Source organism: Nerophis ophidion, linkage group LG26 (assembly GCF_033978795.1).
Source record: "Nerophis ophidion isolate RoL-2023_Sa linkage group LG26, RoL_Noph_v1.0, whole genome shotgun sequence".
NCBI lineage: Eukaryota > Metazoa > Chordata > Actinopteri > Syngnathiformes > Syngnathidae > Nerophis > Nerophis ophidion.
In genome coordinates this window covers 32,681,507-32,705,956 of record NC_084636.1, presented here as the reverse complement: position 1 = coordinate 32,705,956, position 24,450 = coordinate 32,681,507, and the positions used below count along the sequence as shown (strand labels likewise).

Below are 24,450 nucleotides of genomic sequence, written 5' to 3'. Positions count from 1 at the left end.
TACTTTTACTTTTACTTGAGTATATTTATAGAGAAGAAACGCTACTTTTACTCCGTTCCATTTATCTACATTCAGCTCGCTACTCGCTACTTTTTTTTATCAATCTATTAATGTTTGTTTTGGTTAATGACAGAGCTTCAAAGTAGAATCTACGCATGCCTGCGTTTCACCAATCACATGCAGTCACTGGTGACGTTGGACCAATCAAATAGAGCCAGGCGGTCACATGACCCGACTTAAACAAGTTAAAAAACGTATTCGGTTGTTACCATTTAGTGGTCAATTGTACGGATTTTGTACTGTACTGTGCAATCTAATAATAAAAGTTTCAAGCAATCAATCAAAAGTGTAAAGGAAAAAAGACACTTTTTATTTCAACCGTACTTCCCGTCACAAACCTAAAGACTGATCGCACAGTTCCTGTCTTCACAATAAAAGTGCCGCTCCATCGTGCCTGCGCTAACAAAATAAGAGTCTCCGAAAGCCAGCGCAAACAAGCTAGCAAGCCACGGAGTTTGCCGCCAACGTATTTCTTGTAAAGTGTATAAAAACGAATATGGACGCTGGACAGATAAGATGCCAAAAACCAACGACTTTCATGTGGTATTAGACAGAAAAGAGGAACTTTTCTCCTCCATTTGAAAACGTGGACGTCTGATTCCAATCAATGCAAGTCATCAGAATCAGGTAATACACCAACTTATATTCTTGTCTTCATGAAAGATAGGAATCTATATGTTAAACATGCATGTATATTCATTAAAACACCTTCAACATGTGAACAAAAACGGCAAAATAAATAAATATAAATTATATACTGTATATATAAATGTATATATATATATATATATATAGTTAATATATATATATATACATATATATATATATGTGTGTGTGTATGTATGATATGTGTGTGTATGTATATGATGTGTGTGTATATGTATATATGAGGTAGATCACCTCGACTTGGTCATTTATTAAGTAATTGATAAACGTTGAAAAACTTATTGGGGTGTTACCATTTAGTGGTCAATTGTATGGAATATGTACTGTACTGTGCAATCTACTAATACATGTTTTAATCAATCAAATCAATGAATTCCTACTGAGGCTATGGTGCTGTTAAGTTATTGTGGCTCAATGTGCCATTTTTTCCCATTTTATTTTAATGTACTATTATTTAATATATAATATTGTTTTAGTTGCTTAAGAGATATTACTGGCTCTGAATTTGTTCATTGCTATTTTTACGTTTTTATGCATTATTTTTTGCCGTAATCAGGTTACTCATCAGTTACTCAGTACTTGAGTAGTTTTTTCATAACATACTTTTTACTTTTACTCAAGTAAATATTTGGGTGACTACTCCTTACTTTTACTTGAGTAATAAATCTCTAAAGTAACTGTACTCTTACTTGAGTACAATTTCTGGCTACTCTACCCACCTCTGTTGCTGAGCAAAACGATCATAGCTATGTAAGCTACATGCAAACTTTACATTTGACATGCTTGTCTTACATTAAACATCAAGAAAAATGGCAACAATGTATTTTGTAAACAAATATAAAATGTCATCCTTTCCAAATATAATGGTTAATAAGGAGATAATACAAAATGTTAGTGAATATCGTTACCTGGGTGTCATTTCAGACCCAACACTTGGCTTTAAAAAAACAAACAGATTTGCCAGAGTCTTAAATACAGCATAAAAACGTTCAAATGTATCAGGAATTCGTTAACACTGGAGGCAGCTCAACCTTATCTTAATGCGATGATTATGTCTCGTTTTTTATTATTGTATAACATGTTGGTCGCAGGCAAGCAAAAAGACTCTGAGGCCATTGGAAACTTTGGACAAATAATCGCTCAAAATCCTCGACAGCAAACCACAACATCACCATCACTGTTTAGTTCGCCAAAAATATACATTGTTAAACTTAGCTAATTTTTGAAGATTAGCATCAATACGAATGGCCCGTCGAATCCTAAATAACACTGCACCAGCGCCACTTAAACACTTTGTCCAGTTTACATCTGCTGTGACAAAGAAACACAGTGTAGCAACCCAGATGTAAAACATCTTTTGCACAATCAGCCTTTTCATATAAAGCCATAAAGGAATGGAACGACCTCACAACAAACTTGAAAAGTTCAACAGATTACTCTTCATTTACAATTGAAGTTAAAAAGTGGCTTTGGAGCAATCAAAGCTGCTCACACGGTCACTAAGGTGGCCACTATGTTTGACAGATCAACTTAATGTGGATTATATTTATCCATGACAGCATTTTTGTTGTAAATTGTGAGATGTGTGTGTTAAAATCATGGATGTTTTAACAAATGATGACAGATGTGAACAAGAGTATGTGTTGTGTTTGTGTGGTGATGTAAATGAGATGTGGTTGTATTGTATATTAAGTATGTGTCCATGAAAGGGCATTTTATGACTTTTTTTATTTTGATTACGTGATATGGTATGATTTTATTGTAATAATTTTATTGCATGATTTTTGTATCTTTCTAATTTAGGTAGCCAGGGACTGCAGATGGAAATTGGCTATTTAGCTATAGCAGGGGTGCCCATTACGTCGATCGCGAGCTACTAGTCGACAGCGGGGGGTGTGTCAGTCGATCTCCAGCCAGGCTTTTAAAAAAAATAGACCTAAAAATTAGTGATCATCAATCTTCACCAAGACGTCACTTAAATGACATTCACGGTACCGGAGGGTCTTGTGAGATGACGCTGGCTGCTGCAAGATCATTATTATGAAAATATGACCGAGAGGAAGGCGAGAAACACTTTTTATTTCAACAGACTCTCGCGCCGTACCATTCCGTCAAAACTCTAAAGGCCGACTGCACATTTCCTATCTTCACAATAAAAGCCCTGCTTCATGCTGCCCGCGCTAACTAAATACAGAGTCTCGGAAAACTGGCGTGCACAAGCGATCCAACAGAAAGCTGGCGTGCACATCACTTGTGCACGCCAGCTTTCTGAGACTCTTATTTTGTTAGCGCAGGCAGCATGAAGCAGGGCTTTTATTGTGAAGATAGGAAATGTGCAGAGTTTTGACGGAAGGGACGGCGCGAAAGTCTGTTGAAATAAAAAGTGTTTCTCGCCTTGCTCTCTGTCATTTTTTCATAATAATGAACTGGCAGCAGCCAGCGTCATCTCACAAGACCCTCGGGTGCCGTGAATGTCAATCAAGCAAGCTACGGAATTTGCCGCCAATGTTTTTCTTGTAAAGTGTATGGAAGCTGGATGAATTAGATGCCAAAAACCAACCACTTTCATGTGGTATTGTACAGAGAGGACAACTTTTTTTCTCCTCCATTTGAAAATGTGGGCGTTATCATCATTACTGTCTGATTCCAATCAATGCAAGTCATCAGAATCAGGTAATACACCAACTTATATTCTTGTCTTTGTGAAAGACATCTATATGTGTTACACATGCTTGTATTATCATTAAACACATTTAACTTGTTTACAAAAATGTCTCTTTCATAAATAAATAAATATAAATGATATATATAAATGAGGTAGATCCCCTCGAGTTGGTCAATTGAAAAGTAGCTCGCCTGCAGAAAAAGTGTGGGCACCCCTGAGCTATAGTCTGTAAAGAACATGTCTGTTTTTGAGCTTAATGTTTCTGTGCATTGTCCCTTCAAATAAAGACTGAACTAGGATAGGAGCACATGAGCTAAATGTTAACGTTACATTTTAACATAATTCTCGCTGAGCAACACAGACATAGCTATATAAGCTACATGCAAACTTAATATTTTAACATTCTAGGTTAGAGCACATGAACTAAATGCTAACATTGCATTTTAACATAATTCTAGCATAGCTATGTAAGCTACATGCAAACTTTACATTTTAACATGCTAAGTCAGGAACACAAGCAAAATGCTAACATTACATTTTAACATAATTTGATTCAAGCAACACGAGCATAGCTATGTAAGTTACATGCAATCTTTAATTTTAACATGCTCGGTTAGGAACACATTAGCTAAATATAAACATTACATTTTAACATAAATCTAGCTGAGCAACACGAGCATACCTAAGTAAGCTACAAGCAAACTTTACATTTTAACATGCTAGGTTCGGAACACATGAGCTAAATGCTAACATTACATTTTAACATAATTCTCGCTGAGCAACACGAGCATAGCTATGTAAGCTACATAAAACTTTTACATTTTAACATTCTAGGTTAGAGCACATGAACTAAATACTAACATTACATTTTAACATAATTCTCGCTGAGCAACACGAGCATAGCTATGTAAGCTACATAAAACTTTTACATTTTAACATTCTGTCAGGCTTTCCCCTGACAGTTTGTCTATGTTTTAGTTTTTTCCTCTGCATTTTTCTGTTTCCTCTGTTTAGTATCTCCTGTCTTTAGTTCCTGTCTAGTGCTCTTATTTTGTCAGCTTCCTGTCTTGTTCCCTGAGTGCTTTGTTCCTCCTCAGCTGCGGCTGATTGGCACCTGGCCACACCTGTTGCCAATCAGCCTGCTCCTATTTGTACCTGCTTTGTCTTGTGTCAGTTGCTGGATCATTGTATTGTTGTTACCTCATGTCACTCTTGTGTCTTTGTTACCTGTCGTGTCTGGCATCATTTCAGCTATAACCTGTCGTGCTACATCTTGTCCTGGTCGTCATAGCGGTAAGCTGTTTTTGTTAGCCATTAGCTATTTCCAGTTTTTCTGTTTGTTATCCTCTAGCTTGCATGCTAAAGTTCCTTTTTTGTTTTTGTAGCTCCCAGTGCTAGCTCTCTTAGTTTGTTATTCCGCCCACGTGCGTGCTTTTTGATTGTTCTTGTTCTATTATTTATATTAAATAATGTCTTCATATTCTATGCCTGCTTCTGTCTCTGCATCTAGGGGTTCGACATCAAATAACTGACACATTCTAGGTTAGAGCACATGAACTAAATACTAACGTTACATTTTAACATAATTCGAGCATAGCTATGTAAGCTACATGCAAACTTTACACTTTAACATGCTAGGTTAGGAACACAAGCAAAATGCTAACATTACATTTTAACATAATTTCATTCAAGCAACACGAGCATAGCTATATAAGCTACATGCAATGTTTATTTTTAACATGCTCGGTCAGGAACACATTAGCTAAATATAAACATTACATTTTGACATAAATCTAGCTGAGCAACACGAGCATAGCTATGCAAGCTACATGCAAACTTTACATTTTAACATACTAGGTTCAGAACACATGAGCTAAATGCTAACATTACATTTTAACATAATTCTCGCTGAGCAACACAAGCATAGCTATATAAGCTACATAAAACTTTTACATTTTACCATTCTAGGTTAGGAACACAAGCAAAATGCTAACATTACATTTTAACATAATTTGATTCAAGCAACACGAGCATAGCTATGTAAGCTACATGCAATCTTTAATTTTAACATGCTCGGTTAGGAACACATTAGCTAAATATAAACATTACATTTTAACATAATTTTAGCTGAGCAACACGAGCATAGCTATGTAAGCTACATGCAGACTTTACATTTTAACATGCTAGGTTTGGAACACATGAGTTGAATGCTAACATTACATTTTAACACAATTCTCGCTGAGCAACACGAGCATAGCTATGTAAGCTACATAAAACTTTTACATTTTACCATTCTAGGTTAGAGCACATGAACCAAATACTAACATTACATTTTAACATAATTCTAGCATAGTTATGTAAGCTACATGCAAACTTTACATTTTAACATGCTAGGTTAGGAACACAAGCAAAATGCTAACATTACATTTTAACATAATTTGATTCAAGCAACACGAGCATAGCTATGTAAGCTACATGCAATCTTTAATTTTAACATGCTCGGTTAGGAACACATTAGCTAAATATAAACATTACATTTTAACATAATTTTAGCTGAGCAACACGAGCATAGCTATGTAAGCTACATGCAGACTTTACATTTTAACATGCTAGGTTCGGAACACATGAGTTAAATGCTAACATTACGTTTTAACACAATTCTCGCTGAGCAACACGAGCATAGCTATGTAAGCTACATGCAATCTTTAATTTTAACATGCTAGGTTAGGAACACATGAGTTAAATGCTAACATTACATTTTAACACAATTCTCGCTGAGCAACACGAGCATAGCTATGTAAGCTACATGCAATTTTTAATTTTAACATGCTAGGTTAGGAACACATGAGCTAAATGCTAACCTAAAATTTTAACAATTTTATCTAAGCAACAGGAGCATAGCTATGTAAACTACATGCAAACTCCATCCATCCATTTACTACCGCTTATTCCCTTTGGGGTCGCGGGGGGCGCTGGTGCCTATCTCAGCTGCAATTGGGCGGAAGGTGGTGTACACCCTGGACAAGTCGCCACTTCATCGCTACATGCAAACTCAACATTTTTAAATCATGCTAGCTGTAAAAAAAACAAAATGATTAAACTTTTCAAACTTGAAATTAAGATGAGCAGTGAAGCCTCATTAAATTTTTTTTGCCACGTTTGCTGTTCATGAACACACGTGATTAAAAAGATACTTTTGCACAAAGCTGTTTGGTCAGTTTGAGAGCGGACTTCCTATTTCTACCAGGCGCTAGTTTGACGTTCAAGCAGTCAAGTAGGGCGTGGCTTGTTGAAAACAATTTTCCCATTGGCTTAAGCACGCCGAACTCTGCCTAGCAACACATTTGATTGGAGCACCAAAGGGTTTCACCTGCGTGACGGCCCACTTGTACACGAAGGGGCGGATGAGGGGCTTCAGGTAGCGGTCCAGCTTCCGGAGCATGTCTGGCTGGGTCAGGTCGACGGGGGAGCGGTTGTTGGAGTCCAGGCAGTAGGTGATTGCGTTATGGCTGCCTGTACGCGGGGGAGGACAGCGTCATTGTCTGGCTGCCATAGTGGCGTGTGCGCGGCGTACCCGGGATGGCCAGGTGGCAGAGCGGGGTGTCCCACAGGGCGGGCGGCATGTGGGTCATCCAGCTTTCCATGGGCACCGCCCCCAGGCTGTGGCGCCTCTCTGCAGACATGATACTGAACAACACGCTCTTAGCCCGGCGGTCAGCGCAAGAAAGGACACGATAATGCACGCTTACTCAGTCGCCGGGAGGATTCAGAGGCCGGCACGCCGTCGCGTCGTGGCCGTGCATAAAACATGAGGCAGTGGCAGCGTGGCGCCTCCCCGGCCGCTCCGTAGTTGTGCACCTGCTCGCCTCATCCTAGCGTGCGGGGACCACATGTGAGCGCCGGCGAGGAGACGATGGATGCTGTGGGGGAGGAGGAGGGGGGGCGGGGGGGACAGCACAGGCAGTCACGGAAGAGGGAGGGAGGGGACGGGAATAAGACAGGAAGTAGGACATAGGAAACTGCAATCATTAAAGGCCTACTGATATGAGATTTTCTTATTTAAACGGGAATAGCAGGTCCATTCTACAGTATGTGTCATATTTGATCATTTTGCAATATTGCCATATTTTTGCTGAAATTATTTAGTAGAGAACTTAGACCAGGGGTGCCCATTACGTCGATCGCGAGCTACCAGTCGACCGCGGGGGGTGTGTCAGTCGATCTCCAGCCAGGCTTTTAAAAAAAATAGACCTAAAAATGAGTGATCATCAATCTTCACCAAGACGTCACTTAAATGACATTCACGGTACCGGAGGGTCTTGTGAGATGACGCTGGCTGCTGCAAGATCATTATTATGAAAATATGACCGAGAGGAAGGCGAGAAACACTTTTTATTTCAACAGACTCTCGCGCTGTACCTTCCGTCAAAACTCTAAAGGCCGACTGCACATTTCCTATCTTCACAATAAAAGCCCTGCTTTATGCTGCCTGCGCTAACTAAATACAGTCTCGGAAAACTGGCGTGCACAAGTGATCCCTCAGAAAGCTGGCGTGCACATCACTTGTGCACGCCAGCTTTCCGAGACTCTTATTTTGTTAGCGCAGGCAGCATGAAGCAGGGCTTTTATTGTGAAGATAGGAAATGTGCAGTCGGCCTTTAGAGTTTTGACGGAAGGGACGGCGCGAAAGTCTGTTGAAATAAAAAGTGTTTCTCGCCTTCCTCTCTGTCATTTTTTCATAATAATGAACTGGCAGCAGCCAGCGTCATCTCACAAGACCCTCGGGTGCCGTGAATGTCAATCAAGCAAGCTACGGAATTTGCTGCCAATGTTTTTCTTGTAAAGTGTATGGAAGCTGGATGAATTAGATGCCAAAAACCAACCCCTTTCATGTGGTATTGTACAGAAAGGACAACTTTTTTCCTCCTCCATTTGAAAATGTGGGCGTTATCATCATTACTGTCTGATTCCAATCAATGCAAGTCATCAGAATCAGGTAATACACCAACTTATATTCTTGTCTTCGTGAAAGAAAGACATCTATATGTGTTACACAGGCTTGTATTATCATTAAACACATTTAACATGTTTACAAAAATGTCTCTTTCATAAATAAATAAATATAAATGATATATATATAAATGAGGTAGATCCCCTCGAGTTGGTCAATTGAAAAGTAGCTCGCCTGCAGAAAAAGTGTGGGCACCCCTGACTTAGACGATTAAGTTCGCAACTTTTGGTCGCTCATAGAAAAGCCCTGCCTTTACCGGAAGTATGTGCGCGTGACGTCACGAGTTGCAGGGCTCTGTCACGCCAAATTTCTTCTCCCTACAAGGACCCCCCCCCCCCATTTACGTCCGGGGTCATGATTAATACAGACGTTTTGTTAAGGCTATATTATAAAAAAATTTACAAACACAAGCTATGGGATGACATAAGAGGAAACGTGACCCCGGAAGTAAATGCGTCATCCCATAGCTTGTGTTTGTAAATTAGTTTTTTAATTTTTTTATAAGGGACGGCGTGGCGCAGTGGGAGAGTGGCCTTGCGCAACCCGAGGGTCCCTGGTTCAATCCCCACCTAGTAACAACCTCGTCACGTCCGTTGTGTCCTGAGCAAGACACTTCACCCTTGCTCCTGATGGGTGCTGGTTGGCGCCTTGCATGGCAGCTCCCTCCATCAGTGTGTGAATGTGTGTGTGAATGGGTAAATGTGGAAGTAGTGTCAAAGCGCTTTGAGTACCTTGAAGGTAGAAAAGCGCTATACAAGTACAACCCATTTATCATTTATTTATAAGATATTGTTGACAAAACGTCTATATTTTTATAATATAGCGTTAACAAAATGTCTGTATTAATCCTGACCCCGGAAGTAAATGGGGGGGGGAATGTTTTTGTTGGGGGGAAGAAATTTGGCGTGACAGCTCCACACATATTCACATTGTTTTTAATGGGAGCCTCCAGCAGTAAGAGCAATTCGGACCGAGAAAGCGACAATTTCCCCATTAATTTGCGCGAGGATGAAAGTTTTGTGAATTAAGATATTGATAGTGAAGGACTACAAAGAAAAAAAAAAGTGACAGCTCCGGGCGGTGGCAGTGTGAGCGTTTCAGATGTAATTAGACACATTTACTAGGATAATTCTGGAAGATCCCTTATCTGCTTATTGTTTTAGTAGTGTTTTAGTGAGATTTTAATGATTGCAAAGACATACGTCGAGGTCGGATGGCTGCAGTGAACACGAAGTGTCTCAGAGAAAAGCCGAGGAGTCAAGCTCACAGCTGCCTTTCAAACCGCTGCTGCAGGACGACGAATAATCCAATGATGTCTCCGGTAAGATATATATTACAATTTCCCCATCCAAAAACATGCTGGTTGACGTAGAGAAACATGTTCGCTTGACCGCTGTGTTAAAGCTTCACAACAAACAAACACTGGCTGTGTCTCGGTGCTAAAGCCAGCTCCAATACACCGTTTTCCACCAACAGCCTTGTTTTTTATAGTCTCCATTATTAATTGAACCAATTGCAAAAGATTCATCAACACAGACGTCCAAAATACTGTGTAATCATGCCATGAACAGAGACGACTTTTAGCCGTGTTTGGAGCAGCGCTAATATTTCCTTACAGTCCGTGACGTCACACGTACGCGTCATCATTCCGCGACGTCAAAAAACTTGCGGGAAATTTTAAATTGCAATTTAGTAAACTAAACCGGCCGTATTGGCATGTGTTGCAATGTTAATATTTCATCATTGATATATAAACTATCAGACTGCGTGGTCGGTAGTAGTGGCTTTCAGTAGGCCTTTAAATAGAATAATTTGCATATAACAAGATTAAAGACTCCAACTTATAAATATGGGATAAAAATAAATGACACAAGAAGTAGTAAAGATAAAAAATAAGAATTGAAATAAAAAATATAATAAGCAATCCTGTACAATACAGTAAACTAACCTCTTCAGGACTATCTTTCTTTTCTTCTTGGTCTACTTTTAGTTTCTTTGGTCCTGGTCCTCCCGTTAAGTCTTTAAGTCTGAAAACAGGCAAAAACATCTTGATTATTATTATTTTTACAAACAGCATCAAAAATTTAGACTTAATAAAATCAGCCTGCGGATTATATCAGAATGACTTGTTGGACCACATTAAAGGAGGTGTCGTACCACATTAAATGAGGTGTCATATCACACTAAAGGAGGTGTCATACCACATTAAATGAGGTACACTAAATGAGGTGTCGTACCACACTAAAGGAGGTGTCGTACCACACTAAGTGAGGTGTCGTACCACACTAAAAGAGGTGTCGTACCACACTAAAGGAGGTGTCGTACCACATTAAAGGAGGTGTCGTACCACACTAAAGGAGGTGTCGTACCACACTAGAGGAGGTGTCGTACCACATTAAATGAGGTGTCGTACCACAGTAAAGGAGGTGTCGTACCACATTAAAGGAGGTGTCGTACCACACTAAGTGAGGTGTCGTACCACACTAAAAGAGGTGTCGTACCACATTAAAGGAGGTGTCGTACCACACTAAAGGAGGTGTCGTACCACACTAAAACAGGTGTCGTACCACATTAAAGGAGGTGTCGTATCACACTAAAAGAGGTGTCGTACCACATTAAAGGAGGTGTCGTACCACACTAAAGGAGGTGTCGTACCACATTAAAGTAGGTGTCGTACCACATTACAGGTGTCGTACCACATTAAAGGAGGTGTCGGACCACATTAAATGAGGTGTCGTACCACACTAAAGGAGGTGTCGTACCACACTAAGTGAGGTGTCGTACCACATTAAATGAGGTGTCGTACCACACTAAAGGAGGTGTCGTACCACACTAAAAGAGGTGTCGTACCACACTAAAGGAGGTGTCGTACCACATTAAGGGAGGTGTCGTACCACACTAAAGGAGGGTCGTACCACACTAAGTGAGGTGTCGTACCACACTAAAGGAGGTGTCGTACCACATTAAATGAGGTGTCGTACCACATTAAAGGAGGTGTCGTACCACATTAAAGGAGGTGTCGTACCACATTAAAGGAGGTGTCGTACCACATTAAATGAGGTGTCGTACCACACTAAAGGAGGTGTCGTACCACATTAAATGAGGTGTCGTACCACATTAAAGGAGGTGTCGTACCACACTAAAGGAGGTGTCGTACCACATTAAGGGAGGTGTCGTACCACACTAAAGGAGGGTCGTACCACACTAAGTGAGGTGTCGTACCACATTAAATGAGGTGTCGTACCACATTAAATGAGGTGTCGTACCACATTAAAGGAGGTGTCGTACCACATTAAAGGAGGTGTCGGACCACATTAAATGAGGTGTCGTACCACACTAAAGGAGGTGTCGTACCACACTAAGTGAGGTGTCGTACCACATTAAATGAGGTGTCGTACCACACTAAAGGAGGTGTCGTACCACATTAAGGGAGGTGTCGTACCACATTAAATGAGGTGTCGTACCACACTAAAGGAGGGTCGTACCACATTACAGGTGTCGTACCACATTAAAGGAGGTGTCGTACCACACTAAAAGATGTGTCGTACCACATTAAAGGAGGTGTCGTACCACACTAAAGGAGGTGTCGTACCACATTAAAGTAGGTGTCGTACCACATTACAGGTGTCGTACCACATTAAAGGAGGTGTCGGACCACATTAAATGAGGTGTCGTACCACACTAAAGGAGGTGTCGTACCACACTAAGTGAGGTGTCGTACCACATTAAATGAGGTGTCGTACCACACTAAAGGAGGTGTCGTACCACACTAAAAGAGGTGTCGTACCACACTAAAGGAGGTGTCGTACCACATTAAGGGAGGTGTCGTACCACACTAAAGGAGGGTCGTACCACACTAAGTGAGGTGTCGTACCACACTAAAGGAGGTGTCGTACCACACTAAATGAGGTGTCGTACCACATTAAAGGAGGTGTCGTACCACATTAAAGGAGGTGTCGTACCACATTAAAGGAGGTGTCGTACCACATTAAATGAGGTGTCGTACCACACTAAAGGAGGTGTCGTACCACACTAAAGGAGGTGTCGTACCACACTAAAGGAGGTGTCGTACCACATTAAGGGAGGTGTCGTACCACACTAAAGGAGGGTCGTACCACACTAAGTGAGGTGTCGTACCACATTAAATGAGGTGTCGTACCACATTAAAGGAGGTGTCGTACCACACTAAAGGAGGTGTCGTACCACATTAAGGGAGGTGTCGTACCACACTAAAGGAGGGTCGTACCACACTAAGTGAGGTGTCGTACCACATTAAATGAGGTGTCGTACCACATTAAATGAGGTGTCGTACCACATTAAAGGAGGTGTCGTACCACATTAAGGGAGGTGTCGTACCACACTAAAGGAGGGTCGTACCACACTAAGTGAGGTGTCGTACCACATTAAATGAGGTGTCGTACCACATTAAATGAGGTGTCGTACCACATTAAAGGAGGTGTCGTACCACATTAAATGAGGTGTCGTACCACATTAAAGGAGGTGTCGTACCACACTAAATGAGGTGTCGTACCACACTAAAGGAGGTGTCGTACCACAGTAAAGGAGGTGTCGTACCACATTAAAGGAGGTGTCGTACCACATTAAAGGAGGTGTCGTACCACACTAAATGAAGTGTCGTACCACATTAAATGAGGTGTCGTACCACATTAAAGGAGGTGTCGTACCACACTAAAGGAGGTGTCGTACCACATTAAAGGAGGTGTCGTACCACACTAAAGGAGGTGTCGTACCACACTAAATGAAGTGTCGTACCACATTAAATGAGGTGTCGTACCACATTAAAGGAGGTGTCGTACCACACTAAAGGAGGTGTCGTACCACACTAAAAGAGGTGTCGTACCACATTAAAGGAGGTGTCGTACCACACTAAAAGAGGTGTCGTACCACATTAAAGGAGGTGTCGTACCACATTACAGGTGTCGTACCACATTAAAGGAGGTGTCGTACCACACTAAAAGAGGTGTCGTACCACACTAAAAGAGGTGTCGTACCACATTAAAGGAGGTGTCGTACCACACTAAATGAGGTGTCGTACCACACTAAAGGAGGTGTCGTACCACAGTAAAGGAGGTGTCGTACCACAGTAAAGGAGGTGTCGTACCACATTAAAGGAGGTGTCGTACCACATTAAAGGAGGTGTCGTACCACACTAAATGAAGTGTCGTACCACATTAAAGGAGGTGTCGTACCACATTAAATGAGGTGTCGTACCACATTAAAGGAGGTGTCGTACCACACTAAATGAAGTGTCGTACCACATTAAAGGAGGTGTCGTACCACATTAAATGAGGTGTCGTACCACATTAAATGAGGTGTCGTACCACACTAAAGGAGGTGTAGTACCACATTAAATGAGGTGTCGTACCACATTAAATGAGGTGTCGTACCACACTAAAAGAGGTGTCGTAACACATTAAAGGAGGTGTCGTACCACACTAAAGGAGGTGTCGTACCACACTAAAGGAGGTGTCGTACCACATTAAAGTAGGTATCGTACCACATTACAGGTGTCGTACCACATTAAAGGATGTGTCGTACCACATTAAAGGAGGTGTCGTACCACACTAAAGGAGGTGTAGTACCACATTAAATGAGGTGTCGTACCACATTAAAGGAGGTGTCGTACCACATTAAATGAGGTGTCGTACCACACTAAAGGAGGTGTAGTACCACATTAAATGAGGTGTCGTACCACATTAAATGAGGTGTCGTACCACACTAAAAGAGGTGTCGTAACACATTAAAGGAGGTGTCGTACCACACTAAAGGAGGTGTCGTACCACACTAAAGGAGGTGTCGTACCACATTAAAGTAGGTATCGTACCACATTACAGGTGTCGTACCACATTAAAGGATGTGTCGTACCACATTAAAGGAGGTGTCGTACCACACTAAAGGAGGTGTAGTACCACATTAAAGGAGGTGTCGTACCACATTAAAGGAGGTGTCGTACCACACTAAATGAAGTGTCGTACCACACTAAAAGAGGTGTCGTACCACATTAAAGGAGGTGTCGTACCACACTAAATGAGGTGTCGTACCACACTAAAGGAGGTGTCGTACCACAGTAAAGGAGGTGTCGTACCACAGTAAAGGAGGTGTCGTACCACATTAAAGGAGGTGTCGTACCACATTAAAGGAGGTGTCGTACCACACTAAATGAAGTGTCGTACCACATTAAAGGAGGTGTCGTACCACATTAAATGAGGTGTCGTACCACATTAAAGGAGGTGTCGTACCACACTAAATGAAGTGTCGTACCACATTAAAGGAGGTGTCGTACCACATTAAATGAGGTGTCGTACCACATTAAATGAGGTGTCGTACCACACTAAAGGAGGTGTAGTACCACATTAAATGAGGTGTCGTACCACATTAAATGAGGTGTCGTACCACACTAAAAGAGGTGTCGTAACACATTGAAGGAGGTGTCGTACCACACTAAAGGAGGTGTCGTACCACACTAAAGGAGGTGTCGTACCACATTAAAGTAGGTATCGTACCACATTACAGGTGTCGTACCACATTAAAGGATGTGTCGTACCACATTAAAGGAGGTGTCGTACCACACTAAAGGAGGTGTAGTACCACATTAAATGAGGTGTCGTACCACATTAAAGGAGGTGTCGTACCACATTAAATGAGGTGTCGTACCACACTAAATGAGGTGTCGTACCACATTAAAGGAGGTGTCGTACCACACTAAATGAGGTGTCGTACCACACTAAATGAGGTGTCGTACCACACTAAATGAGGTGTCGTACCACATTAAAGGAGGTGTCGCACCACACTAAATGAGGTGTCGTACCACACTAAATAAAGTGTCGTACCACATTAAAGGAGGTGTCGTACCACATTAAAGGAGGTGTCGTACCACACTAAATGAAGTGTCGTACCACATTAAAGGAGGTGTCGTACCACATTAAATGAGGTGTCGTACCACATTAAAGGAGGTGTCGTACCACACTAAATGAGGTGTCGTACCACACTAAAGGAGGTGTCGTACCACAGTAAAGGAGGTGTCGTACCACAGTAAAGGAGGTGTCGTACCACATTAAAGGAGGTGTCGTACCACATTAAAGGAGGTGTCGTACCACACTAAATGAAGTGTCGTACCACATTAAAGGAGGTGTCGTACCACATTAAATGAGGTGTCGTACCACATTAAAGGAGGTGTCGTACCACACTAAATGAAGTGTCGTACCACATTAAAGGAGGTGTTGTACCACATTAAATGAGGTGTCGTACCACATTAAATGAGGTGTCGTACCACACTAAAGGAGGTGTAGTACCACATTAAATGAGGTGTCGTACCACATTAAATGAGGTGTCGTACCACACTAAAAGAGGTGTCGTAACACATTAAAGGAGGTGTCGTACCACACTAAAGGAGGTGTCGTACCACACTAAAGGAGGTGTCGTACCACATTAAAGTAGGTATCGTACCACATTACAGGTGTCGTACCACATTAAAGGATGTGTCGTACCACATTAAAGGAGGTGTCGTACCACACTAAAGGAGGTGTAGTACCACATTAAATGAGGTGTCGTACCACATTAAAGGAGGTGTCGTACCACATTAAATGAGGTGTCGTACCACACTAAATGAGGTGTCGTACCACATTAAAGGAGGTGTCGTACCACACTAAATGAGGTGTCGTACCACACTAAATGAGGTGTCGTACCACACTAAAGGAGGTGTCGTACCACACTAAATGAGGTGTCGTACCACACTAAATGAGGTGTCGTACCACACTAAATGAGGTGTCGTACCACATTAAAGGAGGTGTCGCACCACACTAAATGAGGTGTCGTACCACACTAAAGGAGGTGTCGTACCACAGTAAAGGAGGTGTCGTACCACAGTAAAGGAGGTGTCGTACCACATTAAAGGAGGTGTCGTACCACATTAAAGGAGGTGTCGTACCACACTAAATGAAGTGTCGTACCACATTAAAGGAGGTGTCGTACCACATTAAAGGAGGTGTCGTACCACATTAAAGGAGGTGTCGTACGACACTAAAGGAGGTGTCGTACCACATTAAAGGAGGTGTCGTACCACATTAAATGAGGTGTCGTACCACATTAAATGAGGTGTCGTACCACATTAAAGGAGGTGTCGTACCACATTAAATGAGGTGTCGTACCACACTAAATGAGGTGTCGTACCACACTAAAGGAGGTGTCGTACCACACTAAATGAGGTGTCGTACCACACTAAATGAGGTGTCGTACCACACTAAATGAGGTGTCGTACCACATTAAAGGAGGTGTCGTACCACACTAAAGGAGGTGTCGTACCACACTAAAGGAGGTGTCGTACCACACTAAATGAGGTGTCGTACTATGTAAATGAGGTGTCGTACCACACTAAAGGAGGTGTCGTACCACACTAAATGAGGTGTCGTACCACACTAAATGAGGTGTCGTACTATGTAAATGAGGTGTCGTAACACACTAAAGGAGGTGTCGTACCACATTAAAGGAGGTGTCGTACCACACTAAAGGAGGTGTCGTACCACAATAAATGAGGTGTCGTACTATGTAAATGAGGTGTCGTGACACACTAAATGAGGTGTCGTACCACATTAAAGGAGGTGTCGTACCACACTAAAGGTGTCGTACCACATTAAAGGAGGTGTCGTACCACACTAAAGGAGGTGTCGTACCACACTAAAGGAGGTGTCGTACCACACTAAATGAGGTGTCGTACTATGTAAATGAGGTGTCGTAACACACTAAATGAGGTGTCGTACCACATTAAAGGAGGTGTCGTACCACACTAAATGAGGTGTCGTACTATGTAAATGAGGTGTCGTACCACACTAAATGAGGTGTCGTACCACATTAAAGGAGGTGTCGTACCACACTAAATGAGGTGTCGTACCACATTAAAGGAGGTGTCGTACCACACTAAAGGAGGTGTCGTACCACACTAAATGAGGTGTCGTACCACACTAAATGAGGTGTCGTACCACATTAAAGGAGGTGTCGTACCACACTAAAGGAGGTGTCGTACCACACTAAAGGAGGTGTCGTACTATGTAAATGAGGTGTCGTAACACACTAAATTAGGTGTCGTACCACATTAAAGGAGGTGTCGTACCACACTAAAAGAGGTGTCGTACCACACTAAAGGAGGTGTCGTACCACACTAAAGGAGGTGTCGTACCACACTAAAGGAGGTGTCGTACCACACTAAAGGAGGTGTCGTACCACACTAAATGAGGTGTCGTACCACACTAAAGGAGGTGTCGTACCACACTAAAGGAGGTGTCGTACCACACTAAATGAGGTGTCGTAACACACTAAATGAGGTGTCGTACCACACTAAAGGAGGTGTCGTACCACACTAAAGGAGGTGTCGTACCACACTAAATGAGGTGTCGTACTATGTAAATGAGGTGTCGTAACACACTAAATGAGGTGTCGTACTATGTAAATGAGGTGTCGTAACACACTAAATGAGGTGTCGTACCACATTAAAGGAGGTGTCGTACCACACTAAATGAGGTGTCGTACCACACTAAATGAGGTGTCGTACCACACTAAATGAGGTGTCGTACTATGTAAATGAGGTGTCGTAACACACTAAATGAGGTGTCGTACCACATTAAAGGAGGTGTCGTACCACACTAAAGGAGGTGTCGTACCACACTAAATGAGGTGTCGTACTATGTAAATGAGGTGTCGTAACACACTAAATGAGGTGTCGTACCACATTAAAGGAGGTGTCGTACCACACTAAAAGAGGTGTCGTACCACACTAAAGGAGGTGTCGTACCACACTAAAGGAGGTGTCGTACCACACTAAATGAGGTGTCGTACTATGTAAATGAGGTGTCGTAACACACTAAATGAGGTGTCGTACCACATTAAAGGAGGTGTCGTACCACACTAAAAGAGGTGTCGTACCACACTAAAGGAGGTGTCGTACCACACTAAAGGAGGTGTCGTACCACATTAAAGTAGGTGTCGTACAACATTACAGGTGTCGTACCACATTAAAGGAGGTGTCATACCACATTAAATGAGGTACATTAAAGGAGGTGTCATACCACACTAAATGAGGTGTCATACCACATTAAATGAGGTGTCATACCACATTAAATGAGGCACATTAAAGGAGGTGTCGTACCACATTAAAGGATGTGTCGTACCACATTAAAGGATGTGTCGTACCACATTAAAGGATGTGTCGTACCACATTAAAGGATGTGTCGTACCACACTAAATGAGGTGTCATACCACATTAAATGAGGCACATTAAAGGAGGTGTCGTACCACACTAAATGAGGTGTCGTACCACATTAAAGGATGTGTCGTACCACATTAAAGGATGTGTCGTACCACACTAAATGAGGTGTCATACCAGATTAAATGAGGTGTCATACCACATTAAATGAGGCACATTAAAGGAGGTGTCGTACCACACTAAATGAGGTGTCATACCAGATTAAATGAGGTGTCATACCACATTAAATGAGGCACATTAAAGGAGGTGTCGTACCACATTAAAGGATGTGTCGTACCACATTAAAGGATGTGTCGTACCACACTAAATGAGGTGTCATACCACATTAAATGAGGCACATTAAAGGAGGTGTCGTACCACACTAAATGAGGTGTCGTACCACATTAAAGGATGTGTCGTACCACATTAAAGGATGTGTCGTACCACACTAAATGAGGTGTCGTACTATGTAAATGAGGTGTCGTAACACACTAAATGAGGTGTCGTACCACATTAAAGGAGGTGTCGTACCACACTAAAAGAGGTGTCGTACCACACTAAAGGAGGTGTCGTACCACACTAAAGGAGGTGTCGTACCACATTAAAGTAGGTGTCGTACCACATTACAGGTGTCGTACCACATTAAAGGAGGTGTCATACCACATTAAATGAGGTACATTAAAGGAGGTGTCGTACCACATTAAAGGAGGTGTCATACCACATTAAATGAGGTACATTAAAGGAGGTGTCGTACCACACTAAATGAGGTGTCATACCAGATTAAATGAGGTTTCATACCACATTAAATGAGGCACATTAAAGGAGGTGTCGTACCACATTAAAGGATGTGTCGTACCACATTAAAGGATGTGTCGTACCACATTAAATGAGGTGTCGTACCACACTAAATGAGGTGTCGTACCACATTAAAGGAGGTGTCGTACCACACTAAAGGAGGTGTCGTACCACACTAAAGGAGGTGTCGTACCACACTAAATGAGGTGTCGTACTATGTAAATGAGGTGTCGTACCACACTAAAGGAGGTGTCGTACCACACTAAATGAGGTGTCGTACCACACTAAATGAGGTGTCGTACTATGTAAATGAGGTGTCGTAACACACTAAAGGAGGTGTCGTACCACATTAAAGGAGGTGTCGTACCACACTAAAGGAGGTGTCGTACCACAATAAATGAGGTGTCGTACTATGTAAATGAGGTGTCGTGACACACTAAATGAGGTGTCGTACCACATTAAAGGAGGTGTCGTACCACACTAAAGGTGTCGTACCACATTAAAGGAGGTGTCGTACCACACTAAAGGAGGTGTCGTACCACACTAAAGGAGGTGTCGTACCACACTAAATGAGGTGTCGTACTATGTAAATGAGGTGTCGTAACACACTAAATGAGGTGTCGTACCACATTAAAGGAGGTGTCGTACCACACTAAATGAGGTGTCGTACTATGTAAATGAGGTGTCGTACCACACTAAATGAGGTGTCGTACCACATTAAAGGAGGTGTCGTACCACACTAAATGAGGTGTCGTACCACACTAAAGGAGGTGTCGTACCACACTAAATGAGGTGTCGTACCACACTAAATGAGGTGTCGTACCACATTAAAGGAGGTGTCGTACCACACTAAAGGAGGTGTCGTACCACACTAAAGGAGGTGTCGTACTATGTAAATGAGGTGTCGTAACACACTAAATTAGGTGTCGTACCACATTAAAGGAGGTGTCGTACCACACTAAAAGAGGTGTCGTACCACACTAAAGGAGGTGTCGTACCACACTAAAGGAGGTGTCGTACCACACTAAATGAGGTGTCGTACTATGTAAATGAGGTGTCGTAACACACTAAATGAGGTGTCGTACCACACTAAAGGAGGTGTCGTACCACACTAAAGGAGGTGTCGTACCACACTAAATGAGGTGTCGTACTATGTAAATGAGGTGTCGTAACACACTAAATGAGGTGTCGTACTATGTAAATGAGGTGTCGTAACACACTAAATGAGGTGTCGTACCACACTAAATGAGGTGTCGTACTATGTAAATGAGGTGTCGTAACACACTAAATGAGGTGTCGTACTATGTAAATGAGGTGTCGTAACACACTAAATGAGGTGTCGTACCACATTAAAGGAGGTGTCGTACCACACTAAATGAGGTGTCGTACCACACTAAATGAGGTGTCGTACCACACTAAATGAGGTGTCGTACTATGTAAATGAGGTGTCGTAACACACTAAATGAGGTGTCGTACCACATTAAAGGAGGTGTCGTACCACACTAAAGGAGGTGTCGTACCACACTAAATGAGGTGTCGTACTATGTAAATGAGGTGTCGTAACACACTAAATGAGGTGTCGTACCACATTAAAGGAGGTGTCGTACCACACTAAAAGAGGTGTCGTACCACACTAAAGGAGGTGTCGTACCACACTAAAGGAGGTGTCGTACCACACTAAATGAGGTGTCGTACTATGTAAATGAGGTGTCGTAACACACTAAATGAGGTGTCGTACCACATTAAAGGAGGTGTCGTACCACACTAAAAGAGGTGTCGTACCACACTAAAGGAGGTGTCGTACCACACTAAAGGAGGTGTCGTACCACATTAAAGTAGGTGTCGTACCACATTACAGGTGTCGTACCACATTAAAGGAGGTGTCATACCACACTAAATGAGGTGTCATACCACATTAAATGAGGTGTCATACCACATTAAATGAGGCACATTAAAGGAGGTGTCGTACCACATTAAAGGATGTGTCGTACCACATTAAAGGATGTGTCGTACCACACTAAATGAGGTGTCATACCACATTAAATGAGGCACATTAAAGGAGGTGTCGTACCACACTAAATGAGGTGTCGTACCACATTAAAGGATGTGTCGTACCACATTAAAGGATGTGTCGTACCACACTAAATGAGGTGTCATACCAGATTAAATGAGGTGTCATACCACATTAAATGAGGCACATTAAAGGAGGTGTCGTACCACACTAAATGAGGTGTCATACCAGATTAAATGAGGTGTCATACCACATTAAATGAGGCACATTAAAGGAGGTGTCGTACCACATTAAAGGATGTGTCGTACCACATTAAAGGATGTGTCGTACCACACTAAATGAGGTGTCATACCACATTAAATGAGGCACATTAAAGGAGGTGTCGTACCACACTAAATGAGGTGTCGTACCACATTAAAGGATGTGTCGTACCACATTAAAGGATGTGTCGTACCACACTAAATGAGGTGTCGTACTATGTAAATGAGGTGTCGTAACACACTAAATGAGGTGTCGTACCACATTAAAGGAGGTGTCGTACCACACTAAAAGAGGTGTCGTACCACACTAAAGGAGGTGTCGTACCACACTAAAGGAGGTGTCGTACCACATTAAAGTAGGTGTCGTACCACATTACAGGTGTCGTACCACATTAAAGGAGGTGTCATACCACATTAAATGAGGTACATTAAAGGAGGTGTCGTACCACATTAAAGGAGGTGTCATACCACATTAAATGAGGTACATTAAAGGAGGTGTCGTACCACACTAAATGAGGTGTCATACCAGATTAAATGAGGTGTCATACCACATTAAATGAGGCACATTAAAGGAGGTGTCGTACCACATTAAAGGATGTGTCGTACCACATTAAAGGATGTGTCGTACCACACTAAATGAGGTGTCATACCACATTAAATGAGGCACATTAAAGGAGGTGTCGTACCACACTAAATGAGGTGTCGTACCACATTAAAGGAGGTGTCGTACCACACTAAATGAGGTGTCGTACCACATTAAAGGAGGTGTCGTACCACATTAAAGGAGGTGTCGTACCACATTAAATGAGGTGTCGTACCACATTAAATGAGGTGTCGTACCAAATTAAATGAGGTGTCGTACTATGTAAATGGCATGTCGTATACCACACTAAATGAGGTGTCATACCACATTAAATAGGTGTCGTACCACACTAAATGAGGTGCCATACTATGTAAACGGCATGTCGTATATCACATTAAATGAGGTGTCGTATATCACATTAAATGAGGTGTCGTACTATGTAAATGACATGTCGTATACCACGTTACATGATGTGTCGTACCACGTAAAGGAGGTGTCGTACCACATTAAATGAGGTGTCGTAACACACTAAATGAGGTGTTGTACCACACTAAATGAGGTGTCGTACTATGTAAATGAGGTGTCGTACTATGTAAATGAGGTGTCGTAACACACTAAATGAAGTGTCGTACCACATTAAAGGAGGTGTCGTACCACATTAAAGGAGGTGTCGTACCACATTAAAGGAGGTGTCGTATCACACTAAAGGAGGTGTCGTACTATGTAAATGACATGACGTATACCACATTAAATGAGGTGTCGTACCACACTAAATAACGTTATCGTAATTAAAGTTCTCCTGTGTCATTACATTACCAACCATAAATCATGTCAATACCCGGGTAACGGATAATGACGTAATTTATGTTTGGTAATGTTTCTGTTTTAGTCTGTTTCCTGGCCTCCAGAATGGTGTTGACAGTATAGGCTGGATGACCCTCCACCTGCTGAGGAGCTGGGGGAGACACTGGTGGAGGGCTAAGGTCGCTTGACTCTACGGGCTTCAGGCGGGAGACAAAGAACAAAAGCTAATACACAAACTAACTAAACTTGGGTCGAAGTTGCAGGACGTGCAAACTAACAACGTACATACCAAGCTGGATGGCACTGGAAATGGTCAAAATGGTACGTAGCAAAAATACGAGGAGCATAGGAGTCTTCATACGAACAGAGTCAAGGAGTGGAATTGCCGAGTGCCATCCAGCTATAGAGGTGCTACTTAAATAGTGTCAGGAAGATTGGACACAGCTGTGCACGTCTCACAACTCCGCTCACAGGGAAACACAGGACGTCTAGGAAGACGACAACAATAAGAGCCATGTCTGCTACGCCAACAAAGGCAAACTGAACACACAAACCACAAGATGGCAGCAGGCGGCGACGGTTTTTGTGATAATAACAAATATCCATGTAATCATTGTAGTATCGACTCTAAACGGCTCTTGTGCCTGGTATCATTACAGTCTACTTGTATAGACCCACCCATTTGTTTACATTGTGGAGCGCTCGCTTGCTGTTAGCTGTTAGCTATTGTATCCACCTCCTTTATAATTCATTAGTACCGCGGTACTTTATTGGTAGCGGTATATTGTACGTAACATTGTTTTTTTTACATGGGGCACCCCAGCAACGAGGTTTGCCTTGGGCCTCCAAATGAGAAACTACGGCCCTGCTAGTAACTAAACTCCCAGTCTAAGAAAACTAACACGAAAGGTAAACAAAGGCACACAATAACTACTATATGGGTGAAACAATGAACAATAACTATGTCATATATATAGAGAGAGTACCACCAGTGAAAGCAAAGCATGATGGGAAATAAGGTATTGTCAACATATACAAGTATATTTATTAACCCTTCGTATAGAACAGGGGTCCCCATTACGTCGATCGCGAGCTACCAGTCGACCGCGGGGGGTGTGTCAGTCGATCTCCAGCCAGGCTTTTAAAAAAATAAACCTAAAAATTAGTGATCATCAATCTTCACCAAGACGTCACTTAAATGACATTCACGGTACCGGAGGGTCTTGTGAGATGACGCTGGCTGCTGCAAGATCATTATTATGAAAATATGACCGAGAGGAAGGCGAGAAACACTTTTTATTTCAACAGACTCTCGTGCCGTACCTTCCGTCCAAACTCTA

At 42.1% G+C, this 24,450-nt stretch overlaps 1 protein-coding gene and 1 pseudogene across 2 annotated transcripts in view; both read right to left on the bottom strand.

Annotated features, from left to right (window-relative positions):
• LOC133543404 (uncharacterized) overlaps nucleotides 1-24,450 on the bottom strand; it is a 428,419-nt gene that overhangs the window by 126,478 nt on the left and 277,491 nt on the right. The window lies entirely within an intron of this gene.
• LOC133543794 (PI-PLC X domain-containing protein 1-like) overlaps nucleotides 1-24,450 on the bottom strand; it is a 54,361-nt pseudogene that overhangs the window by 15,613 nt on the left and 14,298 nt on the right.